Source organism: Schistocerca gregaria, unplaced genomic scaffold, assembly GCF_023897955.1.
Source record: "Schistocerca gregaria isolate iqSchGreg1 unplaced genomic scaffold, iqSchGreg1.2 ptg000169l, whole genome shotgun sequence".
NCBI classification, from domain to species: domain Eukaryota; kingdom Metazoa; phylum Arthropoda; class Insecta; order Orthoptera; family Acrididae; genus Schistocerca; species Schistocerca gregaria.
The window spans coordinates 14,005,536-14,021,647 of NW_026061724.1; the positions used below are offsets into that span (position 1 = coordinate 14,005,536).

General features: G+C 25.8%; 3 long non-coding RNA genes across 4 annotated transcripts in view; 2 read left to right on the forward strand and 1 right to left on the reverse strand.

Moving 5' to 3' along the window:
• The window catches only part of LOC126302184 (uncharacterized), a 126,510-nt gene that overhangs the window by 96,318 nt on the left and 14,080 nt on the right, over positions 1-16,112 (forward strand). The gene's annotated exons all lie outside the window — the stretch shown is intronic.
• Positions 1-16,112, reverse strand: part of LOC126302189 (uncharacterized) — a 112,176-nt gene that overhangs the window by 95,660 nt on the left and 404 nt on the right. The window contains exon 1 of one of the 2 annotated variants that reach the window (XR_007553106.1): positions 3,009-3,260. The exons of the other annotated variant lie outside the window; for it this stretch is intronic. This is a non-coding gene — a long non-coding RNA (uncharacterized LOC126302189). Of the gene's footprint in view, positions 1-3,008; positions 3,261-16,112 lie in introns of those variants that run through there. 2 annotated transcript variants of the gene reach the window in all.
• Positions 1,098-15,025, forward strand: LOC126302191 (uncharacterized). Its single transcript, XR_007553108.1, has 2 exons — positions 1,098-1,439; positions 14,695-15,025. It is a non-coding gene; the product is annotated as an uncharacterized LOC126302191 (long non-coding RNA).

The window sequence follows — 16,112 nt, forward strand, 5'->3', positions numbered from 1 at the left end:
ATGGACAGGATCGTTCCTATCTTTAATGTTGATAGGAAGAGAAGTTTTGTAGAGTTGTTGGTCATTAAAAAGGAGAGGATTGATACCTCTATAAATGGGGTATGAACCCATTAGCTTGTTTAGCTTACCTTTTTACATTAAGGTGTATGATGCACGTTAGTTTTTGATACTAAAGGAGGTACTTTAATTCTATCTTATGTAATTTTAATGAAGGTAATTTTATTTACTTTATTTACCCTATCAAGGTAACCCTTTAATCAGGCACTTCATTTATTTAATATATAAATCGAAAGTTTTTTTTTGAAATTCTTTTATGTATTATTTTGTTTAATTAGGATTAATTTATCCTGCTCATTTTATATATATATATATATATATATATATATATATATATATATATATATATATATATATATATATATATAATAAATAATTTATATTAATATATTACATTTAATTGAAATTAAAGTATTATAAGTTCATCTTACCATTATCAATTGATTATTTTAATGCAATTATTTACCTAGGATTATAGCTACTTATGTTTTTAGCTTAAAATAGGTTATTATAATATAATATATATAATAATATGTAATTTAATATTTAATATTATTATAATTGGATATAATAAATAAAATTATTAATTTAAATATAAAATATTATAATTAATATAAATAATTATATTAATTATAATAATATAATTATGTAAATTATCTATAATTAGATTATTTAACTAATATATATGAAAGTTAACTTAATATAAAAAAAGAATTCATATTAATAACATATTATATTAAATTACATAATTGTATAAAATATATTTATTATATTATTTAATCTTTCTTTATTTATTAGTGAAAAGAAAGATTAAATAAGAAAGAATATAATACATTTATTGCTATACATGTTCCATATTAATCTTTAATTATATATAATAGAGAAGTTGTTGTGGTCATACATAGGGGCGTTTCTTTTTTTTGTTAATGTTTGTGGTTTTTTTCTTTTTTTTTCTTTAAATATTTGAATCTTTTATTTTTTCCTGAATTAATAGATTTAAAATTTTCTTATTTTTTATTTTTAAAAGTTTTATTCTTGCTTGTTTATTCACTTTTTCTTTGTATTATATGTAAGTTTTGTTAGACTAAATGTTCTTTTTGCAGTAATTTGATTTAATTATCAAGTGATTTTGGATTTAGCAATTGATTTAGTATCGGCATAATTCGTGCCAGCAGCCGCGGTTATACGATTGATACAAGTGAATATTATTGGTTAAAACAGTTGTTTATATTATTAGGGTTGAAATATAAATTTGTAAGGTGAAATGTTAAAATTTATTTGTGGCCCTTTTTATGAATCTGTGAAATTTAAATAATAAACTAGGATTAGATACCCTATTATTTTAAATGTTAATTATATTTACCAGGGTACTATTAGTTAAGGTCTTTAAACCCAAAGAATTTGGCGGTATCTCATTCCATTCAGAGGAACCTACCCCATGATTGATAATACACGATTTACTCTACTTAATTTATTTGTTTGTATATCTCCGTTATCAGAGAATCTTTTTAGAGTTATAATTCTCAAGATTTATAATTATAAAATATTTCAGGTCAAGGTGCAGCTTATAGTTAAGAGGAGGTGGGTTACAATAGATTTTTGTTTATAACGGATTTGATAGTGAAATACTGTTAATGAAGGTGGATTTGATAGTAATTTAATTTATTTAATTTAACTGATATTGGCTCTGAGATGTGTACACATCGCCCGTCGCTCTCATTATTGATTATTCTATTTTATTTTAAAGTAGCTTCAATTTAGATGAGATAAGTCGTAACATAGTAGATGTACTGGAAAGTGTATCTAGGAAGAGTTTCAAGATATAACTTATTAGTAAAGTGTTTCATTTACACTGAAAATTTTCTGTGCAAATCAGGATATGTTGATTATTTATTTTATTATATTTATTTTTTGTTTATTTAATTATTTAATATAAATAATTTTATTGTATTTTTGTCTTAGTATATTTTATAGAATTGATTTTTTAAATTATAGTTTATTGGTAATGTAAGTGTTTTATGAAATATTATTTTAAATTTTTTTAAGTAGATTTTATTTATTGTACCTTTTGTATCAGGGTTTATCAAAATTTTAGTATTTATTTTACTTGTCTCGATTTGGGTTGATTTATAAATAATTTATAGTTAATGTATCAGAATTATTATTAAATTATTTATAGAAATGAGATGTTAATCGTTTCCCAAGATATCTAGTTTCTTAAGAAAAAATTTAATTTTTTAAAGTTATTTGTTTTTATTTAATTTTTTAAGTAAAAATATTAACTTATTTATTCTTTAAGGGATAAGCTTTGAAGTTAATAACCTATAATTTATTTTATAGAAATATAATAGTAAGCTTTAAACCAGCTATCTTTAAGATTACGTTTTAGTTCATTATTTTTTATTTTGATTTTATAAATATTTTAGGTTTTTTATTAAGATTATTAATTTAATTTTAAAATTTTTGTAATAATGATAGATTTAGTATATTTATTTGTATGAAATTTTTACCTTGTGAACTTATTATAAGGAACTAGGCAAAATTGATTTCCGCCTGTTTATCAAAAACATGTCCTCTTGTTTATATTTTGAGGTCTGGCCTGCTCACTGAGCGTATTTTTAAAGAGCCGCGGTATTTTGACCGTGCAAAGGTAGCATAATCATTAGTCTCTTAATTAGTGGCTGGAATGAATGGCTTGACGAGAAATCAACTGTCTCTTAATAAATTTTTGAATTTAACTTTTGAGTCAAAAGGCTTAAATTCTTCTTTAGGACGAGAAGACCCTATAGAGCTTGACATTTTACTTTTATATAGTTTTTTGTTTGTCTTTCTATATTTAATGATGATGTTTTGTTGGGGTGACATGAAGAATAGATAAACTCTTCATTATTATATCATTTATTTATGTTTGTTATTTTGATCCATAACTTATGATCATAAGATTAAGTTACCTTAGGGATAACAGCGTAATTGTTTTTGAGAGCTCATATCGACAAAGCAGATTGCGACCTCGATGTTGGATTAAGAAAAATTTTGGGTGCAGGAGCCCAATGATTAGGTCTGTTCGACCTTTAAATTCTTACATGATCTGAGTTCAGACCGGCGTGAGCCAGGTCGGTTTCTATCCTAAGATTGTTAATCCATATTAGTACGAAAGGACCATATGGTTAAAATATTTTTTGTTATATTGATTAATATTAATTTATTTACTATTTTGACAGATTAATGTGTTGAATTTAGAATTCATTTATGTAGATTTTTTCTACAAATAGTATTGATACTTTATGATTTATTTATATTTATTTTGAATTTTCTTTTATTGGTTATTTGTGTTTTAATTAGTGTTGCCTTTTTAACTTTATTAGAGCGTAAGGTTTTAGGTTATATTCAGATTCGAAAGGGTCCAAATAAGGTAGGTTTTGTTGGAATTCCTCAGCCATTTAGAGATGCTATTAAGTTAATTTGTAAGGAGCAGCCAATTCCTATTATATCTAATTACCTACTTTATTATTTTTCCCCTGTTTTTAATTTAACGATTTCTTTAGCCATTTGAGTAATTTTTCCTTATTTAACTTATATGTGTTCTTTTTCTTATGGATTTTTATTTTTTTATGTTGTACTAGATTAGGTGTTTATACTGTTATAATTGCTGGTTGATCTTCTAATTCAAATTATTCATTATTAGGTTCTCTTCGTTCTGTTGCTCAAACAATTTCTTATGAAGTTAGTTTAGCTTTAATTTTATTGTCTTTAATTATTTTAATTGGTAGTTTTAATATGTTTGATTTTATAAACTATCAGCTTTATTGTTGATTTATTATTATTTCTTTTCCTTTAGCTTTAGCTTGTTTTGCTTCTTGCTTAGCTGAAACTAATCGTACTCCTTTTGATTTTGCTGAAGGGGAATCTGAGTTAGTTTCAGGATTTAATATTGAGTATGGTGCGGGTGGTTTTACTTTAATTTTTTTAGCTGAATATACTAGAATTGTCTTCATAAGAATGTTATTGGCTTTAATTTTTTTGGGCGGTGATTTTTATTCTTTTATATTTTTTATTAAGCTTGCTATTATATCTTTTGGTTTTATTTGGGTTCGTGGAACATTACCACGGTTCCGTTATGATAAATTAATGTACTTGTTCCTGTTATTAATCCAACTAGGACGGTTTGAAGGATAATAAAAAGCATTATTGATATTGGGTGTCTTAATTTAATAAAATTAATATTTATTACATTTGATAATGATATAATTATTATTTTGATCATTTCAGGGGTTAGTTTATTTAAAATACCGGTTTTGGGGACCGATGATGGAAGCTTTTCCACCTCTGAAGTTTTAAAAGTGGGGGCTGGACTTATTTCCGGTTTACAAGACCGGCGTTTTTTTTAAACTATTAAAACTAATGGTTATATTCTCTATTTTTACTTCTTTATTGATTTATTTTGCTGGTGTTTATGTTTTTTCATCTAAACGTAAACATTTATTAATGGTTCTTTTGAGATTAGAATATTTTGTTCTTTCTTTATTTATGTTAGTTATGGTTTTTCTTATTGAGTTTGATTATGATTATTTTTTTCCTGTTATTTTTTTAGTTTTTTCTGTTTGTGAGGGTGCTTTAGGTCTTTCTATTTTAGTTTCAATAATTCGTTCTCATGGTAATGATTTTTTTAATTCTTTTGGTTTATCTTTATGTTAAAGTATTTATTTATAACTATTTTTTTGATCCCTCTTTGTTTATTAAATAATTGTTGATGGTTGGTTCATTCTTTAATGTTTCTGTCGGGTTTTGTTTTTATAATTTGTGTTTATTCATATGCTGATTTGAATATAATTAGATATTATTTTGGTATTGATTATTTTTCTTTTAGTTTAATTTTACTTAGTTTTTGGATTTGTTCTTTAATAGTCACTGCTAGAGGTTCAGTTTATTTAAGTTCATATCATTCTAATTTTTTTGTTTTTATGGTTTTGATTTTAATAATTATGCTTTATTGTTCATTTGCTAGATTAAGTCTTCTTTCTTTTTATATTTTTTTTGAGGCTAGATTAGTTCCTACTTTACTTTTAATTTTGGGTTGGGGTTATCAACCTGAGCGTTTGCAGGCTGGTGTTTATTTAATTTTTTATACTTTGGTTGCTAGATTACCTTTATTATTTTTTTATTTAAGGTTTATGAATTTTCTAATACTTTATATTTTCCTTTATTGGTTGATTTTGGTTCTTATTATTTTATGTTTTATGTATTTATAATTTTGGCTTTTTTAGTTAAGATACCTATGTTTTTGGTTCATTTATGACTTCCTAAGGCTCATGTAGAGGCCCCTATTTCAGGTAGAATAATTCTTGCTGGTGTTTTATTAAAGTTAGGTGGTTATGGTATTTTTCGTGTTATAAAGGTTATTTCTTATTTGGGTTTAAAGTTTAATTATTTTTGATTGTCTTTAGGTTTATCTGGGGGTGTTATTGTAAAATTTATTTGTTTTCGTCAGGTTGATTTAAAGTCTTTAATTGCATATTCTTCTGTTGCTCATATAAGAATGGTTATTGGTGGATTGATGACTATGAATTGATGAGGTTGTGTAGGTTCTCTTTCTCTAATGGTTGGTCATGGTTTATGTTCTTCTGGTTTATTTTGTTTATCTAATATTATTTATGAACGTTTAGGTAGACGAAGATTATTAATTAACAAGGGTATAATTAATTTGATGCCAAGAATGGCTTTATGATGATTTCTTTTAAGATCATCAAATATGGCTGCTCCTCCTTCTTTAAATTTGGTAGGTGAAATTAGATCATTAAATAGAATTATATCTTGATCTTCTTTTAGATTCTTTGCTTTGATTTTTTTATCTTTTTTTAGAGCTGTTTATACTTTGTATATATATTCTTATTCTCAGCATGGGAATTATTATTCTGGTGTTTATACTTGTTCTCTTGGTTATTTTCGTGAATATCATCTTTTACTTTTACATTGATTGCCTTTAAATATTCTCTGTTTAAAGGGTGAATATTTCTTTGTTTAGTTTGCTTAAGTATTTTAATTAAAAATATTGTTTTGTGGAATCAATGATATGAAGTTTTTCATCTTAGGCCGTGAATTTATTTTCTATTTGTTCTTTGAGTTTTTTTCTTTGTTTATTTCGAGAACTATAATTTTTATTTTAGGTATTTATTATTTAATAATTGATTATAGAGTTTTTGTTGAGTGAGAGCTTTTCAATTTAAATGGTTCTATAGTTGTTATAACTTTAATTTTGGATTGAATATCTCTTATTTTTATATCTTTTGTTATATATATTTCTTCTTTGGTTATTTATTATAGAGAGGATTATATATCTGGTGAAAAGAATATAAATCGTTTTATTATTATTGTTTTAATATTTATTCTTTCTATAGGTTTTTTAATTATTAGTCCTAATTTAATTAGAATTTTATTAGGTTGAGATGGTTTAGGTTTAGTTTCTTATTGTTTAGTTATTTATTATCAAAATGTAAAATCTTATAGTGCTGGTATATTAACTGCACTTTCTAATCGTATTGGTGATGTTGCTATTTTAATTTCTATTGCATGAATGTTAAATTTTGGTGGTTGAAATTATATTTATTATTATGATTTTATTTCTAATTCTTTTGAAATAAAGCTCATTACTATATTAATTGTTTTAGCAGCTATAACTAAGAGAGCTCAGATTCCTTTCTCTTCATGACTTCCTGCTGCTATAGCAGCTCCTACTCCTGTTTCTGCTTTAGTTCATTCTTCTACTCTTGTTACTGCTGTTGTTTATTTATTAATTCGATTTAGACCAATATTGGATACTTATAATTGTGGTTGATTTTTACTTTTAATTGGTTGTATAACTATATTTATGGCTGGATTGGGCGCTAATTTTGAGTTTGATTTAAAGAAGATTATTGCTCTTTCTACTTTAAGACAACTTGGTTTAATAATAAGAATTTTGGCTATAGGTTATCCAAAGCTTGCATTTTTTCATTTATTGGCTCATGCTTTATTTAAGGCATTATTATTTATATGTGCAGGTTCAATAATTCATAATTTGAAGGATTCTCAGGATATTCGTTTTATAGGATCAATTGTTAATTTCATACCTTTAACATCAGTTTGTTTTAATGTTTCTAGTTTATCTTTGTGTGGAATACCTTTTTTAGCGGGATTTTATTCAAAGGATTTAATTCTTGAGATGGTTTGTTTAAGATGAATTAATTGTTTACTTTTTTTTTCTTTATTTTTTTTCTACTGGTTTAACTGCTTCTTATTCTTTTCGTTTGTTTTATTATTCAATATCTGGTGATAATAATTTTTATTCTAGATTTTCTTTTGATGATAAGGGTTATTATATTTCATTTGGAATAATTGGTCTATTGTTTGTTGCTGTTTTTGGTGGTAGTCTTTTATCTTGATTAATTTTTCCTATTCCTCATGTGATTGCTTTACCTTATTATTTAAAGTTTTTAACTATTACAGTTGTTATTTTAGGTGCTTATTTAGGTTATCTTATTTCTAATTTTGATTTTTCTCATAATTTATTTTCTTTAAGTATACTTTCTTTTGTTAGATTTGCTGGTTCTATATGATTTATACCTTTTCTTTCAACTAAGTTTATTAGATATATTCCTTTAAAAATAGGTTATTATTCATCTAAGTCATTTGATTATTGTTGAGGTGAATTACTTGGTGGTCAAGGTTTATATAGATTATTTATTTATTTAATTGGTTATATTCAAGGTTGATATGATTCTAATTTCAAGATTTATCTTTTAACTTTTATTTTTTGAATATTTATTTTGGTAATATTGTTTAGTCGTTTACTTAAATAGCTTATAATTAGAGCGTGACACTGAAGATGTTAAGGAAGTATTTTTACTTTTAAGTATTTATAAATATAGATATATTATTTTTACAGTGAAAATGTAATGTTTTATTTAAACTATATAAATTTTAGAAATGTTAACAGAGTTTAACCGCTAATATAAAAAGTTAGCAGCTTTCATATTGGCTTTACATTTCCTTAATTGGAACTATTATAGTTCAATTATATTATTAACAGTAATACGCCTCTTTTTGGCTTCAATTAATAAGAATAAGGGTAGTACATACCAATCTTCCAGGTCGAAACTGACTGCAATATTTCGCTTCTTATTCTATTTAAGGTTGATTGATAATATCAATACTTTTTGAATGCAACCCAAATGTTATATTTAACTACAACCCTTTATTCTGCTCATTGTAATGCTCCTTGGTTTCATTCATGGTATAGTCCTCCTAATAGAACTAGAATAAAAAATATTGTTGATACTGTTCAGATTATAATGTCTGAAGTTTTAAAAATAATTACAATTGGTAGAATTAGTGCAATTTCTACATCAAAAATTAAAAAGATTACTGCGATTAGGAAGAATCGTATTGAGAATGGTATTCGTGCTGATCTTTTTGGATCAAACCCACATTCAAATGGTGATCTTTTTTCTCGATCATTAATTAATTTTTTTGATAGTGTTATTGCCAGGATTATAACAATTATTGGAATAATAAATCTAATGAAAACTCTTGTTGATAGAATTAGAATTGTTTTTCTTGATTTATATCAAGCTTTCTGATTGGAAGTCAAATGTACTATTTATACTAGAAAAACAATTATCTACCTCATCAATAAATAGAGATATATAAGAATAATCATACTACGTCTACGAAGTGTCAGTATCATGCTGCTGCTTCAAATCCAAAGTGATGTCTGGGTGAAAATTGATTTATTGAGTGTCGAAGTAGACATGTTGATAAAAAGATTGTTCCAATAATTACGTGTAAACCATGGAATCCTGTTGCAACAAAGAATGTTGATCCATAAACTGCATCTGCAATGGTAAAAGGTGCTTCTCAATATTCATATGCTTGAAGTATTGTAAAGTATAGTCCTAATAACACTGTGAAGAATAATCCTTGTAGTGCTTGAGTATGATTAGATTCCATTAAGCTAAGATGTGCTCATGTTACTGTTACTCCTGATGCTAAAAGAATAGCTGTATTAAGTAATGGAATTTGTATAGGGTTAAAGGGTTGAATTCCTATTGGAGGTCATAGTATTCCTAGTTCAATTGTTGGTGCTAATCTTCTTCTAAAGAATGCTCAAAAAAAAGAAACGAAAAATAATACCTCTGATGCCATAAATAAAATTATTCCTCATCGTAATCCAATTGATACAAATCCTGTATGTAATCCTTGATATGTTCCTTCTCGTAGTACATCTCGTCATCATTGAATTATAGTTAGTAGGGTAATTCCAAATCCAATTATGAATAAGTTAATATTAAATAGGTGGAATCATTTTGCTAGTCCTGATACTAGGACTATTGCTCCAATTGCTCCTGTTAATGGTCAAGGTCTATAGTCTACTAAGTGGAATGGGTGGTTTGAGTGAGTTGTTAACATAGGTTTAATATACTTCTCTAGAATATAGAGTTCTTAGAATTGAGAAAACATAGGCTTGAATTATTGCTACTGCTGATTCTAGAATTAATAGAAGTATTTGTCCAATAATTAGTAATGAGATTAAGTTTATTGCTATAGATGGTCCTGTGTTTCCTAATAAGGTTAATAATAAGTGTCCTGCAATTATATTTGCTGCCAACCATACTGCTAATGTACCTGGTCGAATAACATTACTAATTGTTTCAATTAGTACTATAAATGATATTAATGCAGGCGGTGTACCTTGTGGTACAAGGTGTGTAAATATATGATTAGTATGGTTAATTCATCCAAATAATATAAATCTTAGCCATATAGGTAGGGCAATTGCAAATGTTAATGCTAAATGTCTTGTTCTAGTAAAAATATAAGGGAATAATCCTATGAAATTGTTAAATAATATTATAATAAAAATTGAGATGAAAATGAATGTTGTTCCATTAAATGATTTTGGTCCAAGAAGTGTTTTAAATTCATTATATAAGGTTAAATTTAGTTTATTTCAGATAATGTTAATTCGTGATGGTGTAAGTCAAAATAGTGATGGGATTAATAATTGTCCTAGAAATGTTCTAGTTCAATTTAATGATAAATTAAAGATGTTAGTTGATGGGTCAAATGTTGAGAATAGGTTTGTTATCATTTTCAATTTAAGTTTTTTATTTCAATTGTTCCTTTTTCTACTCTTTTAATAAGGTTAGGTTTAAATGAGAAGAAGTTTATTTGATTAAACAAGATTAATGTAGCTGAAAATATAATGAATAGTGAGAATCATATAAGAGGGGATATTTGAGGGATTTGGATATAATTTCCCCATCAGAAGTAGTCATTAATTTACTATTATTTGGTTTAAGAGACAATTACTTACTTTCAGTCATCTGATGAATTTCAAGGTGTACTAATTTTTTTTAGTTACTTTAGATTGACACTCTAATGTTATTTATTTTAACTAACTCCTTAAATTATCTTAGATAATCACTTAATAAATAAATTTACTGAAGTTCTTTCAATTACAATTGGTATAAATCTGTGGTTTGCTCCACAGATTTCTGAGCATTGTCCAAAGAATAATCCAGGTCGATTTATTGTGAATGTTCCTTGATTTAACCGACCTGGCGTTGCATCAATTTTAACCCCTAATGCAGGAACTGCTCATGAGTGTAGAACATCTGATGCTCTTGTTAATACTCGTACTTCTGTATTTATTGGTAGGATTGTTCGGTTATCTACATCTAGTAGTCGGAATCCATCATTTTCTAGGTCTTGTTCTGGTGTTATATAAGTGTCAAATTCTACGTCTATGAAGTCTGAATATTCATATCTTCAATATCATTGTCGTCCAATGGTTTTAATTGTAATTATTGCATCTACTGAATCATCAAGTAAATATAATAGTCGTAATGATGGAAGGGCAATAAAAATTAATGTAATTGCTGGTAAAGCTGTTCAGATTGTTTCAATTAAATGTCCATGAAGTATATTACGGTTAGTATAGGCAATAAATAATATATAACTTAGGGCATAACCTACAATTACTGTAATTAATAATAATACGACCATAGTATGATCATTAAAGAATGATAATTGCTCCATTAATGGTGAAGCTCCATCTTGAAGAGATAAATTTGATCATGTTGCCATTAATAAATATTTTCTAATAAAAGGTCAAACCTTTATTTGTAGAGCTTAAATCTACTGCACTAATCTGCCACATTAGAATCTAGAGATTAATGGTAATTCTGAGTAACTATGTTCTGCAGGAGTGTTATTTTGTAGTCATTCTGTTGATCTTCTTATGTTAGCTCTAAATACAATTGCTCGGTTTGTAATCATTCTTTCTCATATAATTACAATGAATATAATGATTCCTACAATAGAAATTGTAGACCCAATTCTTGATACTACGTTTCATGATGTATATGCGTCTGGGTAGTCAGAGTACCGTCGAGGTCAAAGAATGATGTATTTAAATTTCGATCTGTTAATAATATAGTAATAGCTCCTGCTAAAACTGGAAGTGAAAGAAGGAGAAGTAATGCTGTAATAGCTACAGATCATACAAATAAAGGTGTTTGATCTAAAGTTATACTTTCTGATCGTATATTAATTGCTGTTGTAATGAAATTCACTGCACCAAGAATAGATGATACACCTGCTAAGTGCAGTGAAAAAATAGCTAGATCTACAGATGCACCCCTGTGTGCAATAGCTCCTGCTAGAGGAGGGTAAACTGTTCATCCTGTACCAGCACCATTATCTACTATAGAAGATGTAAGAAGAAGGGTTAGTGAAGGTGGTAGTAATCAAAAACTTATATTATTTATTCATGGAAATGCTATATCTGGTGCACCAATTATTAGTGGAACAAGTCAATTACCAAATCCACCAATTATAATAGGTATTACTATAAAGAAAATTATTACGAATGCGTGAGCTGTAATAATAACATTATAAATCTGGTCATCCCCAATTAGAGATCCGGGTTGGCCAAGTTCAGCACGAATAAGTATTCTTATTGATGTTCCTACTATTCCTGCTCATGCTCCAAATATGAAGTATAAAGCACCAATGTCCTTATGGTTTGTTGAGAATAATCATTTTTGCGGTAAGATGGCTGAATTTTAGGTGGTAGACTGTAAATCTACTTATGAGATGTTTTCTCTCTTATCATATTTAGGTCTTATATTCAATTATGATTCTAGACTGCAATTCTAGAGGTGTAAAATTTTACTAAGGCCTAAAAGATTATTCTTTTAATTATAACTTTGAAGGTTATTAGTTTGATTAACTTAAGTCCTTAGTATAATGAAATTAAGGTTGATGTTGAAATCAATCCTATTGTTGAAATTATTACTGTTATAGGAAGAATGATTCTTGATTTTTGGGACTTTATCTTTATAGATCACGAATTTTCTGTGTATGATATAATTAGAGCTGAGAATCTAATACGTATATAGTAGTAGAGTGTAATTGTAGTTAATACAACTATAACAGTTATAATAGTTGTTATATTGTTTTCTATTAATGATTGTATTACAATTCATTTTGGTAAGAATCCAAGGAATGGTGGTAGTCCACCTAAAGATAATAAAGATAAGAATATTATGAATTTAATTTCGGTTTTTATATTTCTGGCTGAATAAATTTGATTTATGAAAAATAAATTTATTTGCTTAAATAATAAAACTATAATTAATCTTAATAGTGAGTAAATAATGAAGTATAGTTCTCAGATGTTTTCTCTGACTGTTAATGATCTAATTATTCAACCTAGATGTCTGATTGATGAATATGCTAAAAGTTGTCGTAAGGATGTTTGATTTAAACCTCCTATTGCCCCAATAATAATTCTTAAGATAATAATTGTTCAAATAAAAGTTCTTAATTGAATACAATAAGATAAGACCATTATTGGGGCGATTTTTTGTCATGTTATTAATGTTAAACAATTATTTCATCTTGATGCTCCTATAACTTCTGGAAATCAGAAATGGAAAGGTGCAGCTCCAATCTTTAATAATAGTCTAGATCTAATTATTATTGATGGGATAAATTCTGTTTCCCATCCCATGGGATATTTTATTTGAATCAGCAAAATTGAAAATAATAATATTGTCGATGCTATTGCTTGGACAATAAAATATTTAATTGATGATTCATTTATTATTATATTTTTATTTCTTGTTAGGAGCGGAATAAATGAAAGTAAGTTGATCTCAAGTCCTATTCAAACCCCAAATCAGGAATTTGATGAAATGGACAGGATCGTTCCTATCATTAATGTTGATAGGAAGAGAAGTTTTGTAGAGTTGTTGGTCATTAAAAAGGAGAGGATTGATACCTCTATAAATGGGGTATGAAACCATTAGCTTGTTTAGCTTACCTTTTTACATTAAGGTGTATGATGCACGATAGTTTTTGATACTAAAGGAGGTAGTTTAATTCTATCTTATGTAATTTTAATGAAGGTAATTTTATTTACTTTATTTACCCTATCAAGGTAACCCTTTAATCAGGCACTTCATTTATTTAATATATAAATCGAAAGTTTTTTTTTAAATTCTTTTATGTATTTTTTGTTTAATTAGGATTAATTTATCCTGCTCATTTTATTTTTTATATATATATATATATATAATAAATAATTTATATTAATATATTACATTTAATTGAAATTAAAGTATTATAAGTTCATCTTACCATTATCAATTGATTATTTTAATGCAATTATTTACCTAGGATTATAGCTACTTATGTTTTTAGCTTAAAATAGGTTATTATAATATAATATATATAATGATATGTAATTTAATATTTAATATTATTATAATTGGATATAATAAATAAAATTATTAATTTAAATATAAAATATTATAATTAATATAAATAATTATATTAATTATAATAATATAATTATGTAAATTATCTATAATTAGATTATTTAACTAATATATATGAAAGTTAACTTAATATAAAAAAAAGAATTCATATTAATAACATATTATATTAAATTACATAATTGTATAAAATATATTTATTATATTATTTAATCTTTCTTTATTTATCAGTAAAAAGAAAGATTAAATAAGAAAGAATATAATACATTTATTGCTATACATGTTCCATATTAATCTTTAATTATATATAATAGAGAAGTTGTTGTGGTCATACATAGGGGCGTTTCTTTTTTTTTTTGTTAATGTTTGTGGTTTTTTTCTTTTTTTTCTTTAAATATTTGAATCTTTTATTTTTTCCTGAATTAATAGATTTAAAATTTTCTTATTTTTTATTTTTAAAAGTTTTATTCTTGCTTGTTTATTCACTTTTTCTTTGTATTATATGTAAGTTTTGTTAGACTAAATGTTCTTTTTGGAGTAATTTGATTTAATTATCAAGTGATTTTGGATTTAGCAATTGATTTAGTATCGGCATAATTCGTGCCAGCAGCCGTGGTTATACGATTGATACAAGTGAATATTATTGGTTAAAACAGTTGTTTATATTATTAGGGTTGAAATATAAATTTGTAAGGTGAAATGTTAAAATTTATTTGTGGCCCTTTTTATGAATCTGTGAAATTTAAATAATAAACTAGGATTAGATACTCTATTATTTTAAATGTTAATTATATTTACCAGGGTACTATTAGTTAAGGTCTTTAACCCCAAAGAATTTGGCGGTATCTCATTCCATTCAGAGGAACCTACCCCATGATTGATAATACACGATTTACTCTACTTAATTTATTTGTTTGTATATCTCCGTTATCAGAGAATCTTTTTAGAGTTATAATTCTCAAGATTTATAATTATAAAATAATTCAGGTCAAGGTGCAGCTTATAGTTAAGAGGAGGTGGGTTACAATAGATTTTTGTTTATAACGGATTTGATAGTGAAATACTGTTAATGAAGGTGGATTTGATAGTAATTTAATTTATTTAATTTAACTGATATTGGCTCTGAGATGTGTACACATCGCCCGTCGCTCTCATTATTGATTATTCTATTTTATTTTAAAGTAGCTTCAATTTAGATGAGATAAGTCGTAACATAGTAGATGTACTGGAAAGTGTATCTAGGAAGAGTTTCAAGATATAACTTATTAGTAAAGTGTTTCATTTACACTGAAAATTTTTCTGTGCAAATCAGGATATGTTGATTATTTATTTTATTATATTTATTTTTTGTTTATTTAATTATTTAATATAAATAATTTTATTGTATTTTTGTCTTAGTATATTTTATAGAATTGATTTTTTAAATTATAGTTTATTGGTAATGTAAGTGTTTTATGAAATATTATTTTAAATTTTTTTAAGTAGATTTTATTTATTGTACCTTTTGTATCAGGGTTTATCAAAATTTTAGTATTTATTTTACTTGTCTTGAATTGGGTTGATTTATAAATAATTTATAGTTAATGTATCATAATTATTATTAAATTATTTATAGAAATGAGATGTTAATCGTTTCCCAAGATATCTAGTTTCTTAAGAAAAAATTTAATTTTTTAAAGTTATTTGTTTTTATTTAATTTTTTAAGTAAAAATATTAACTTATTTATTCTTTAAGGGATAAGCTTTGAAGTTAATAACCTATAATTTATTTTATAGAAATATAATAGTAAGCTTTAAACCAGCTATCTTTAAGATTACGTTTTAGTTCATTATTTTTTATTTTGATTTTATAAATATTTTAGGTTTTTTATTAAGATTATTAATTTAATTTTAAAATTTTTGTAATAATGATAGAATTAGTATATTTATTTGTATGAAATTTTTACCTTGTGAACTTATTATAAGGAACTAGGCAAAATTGATTTCCGCCTGTTTATCAAAAACATGTCCTCTTGTTTATATTTTGAGGTCTGGCCTGCTCACTGAGCGTATTTTTAAAGAGCCGCGGTATTTTGACCGTGCAAAGGTAGCATAATCATTAGTCTCTTAATTAGTGGCTGGAATGAATGGCTTGACGAGAAATCAACTGTCTCTTAATAAATTTTTGAATTTAACTTTTGAGTCAAAAGGCTTAAAATCTTCTTTAGGACGAGAAGACCCTATAGAGCTTGACAT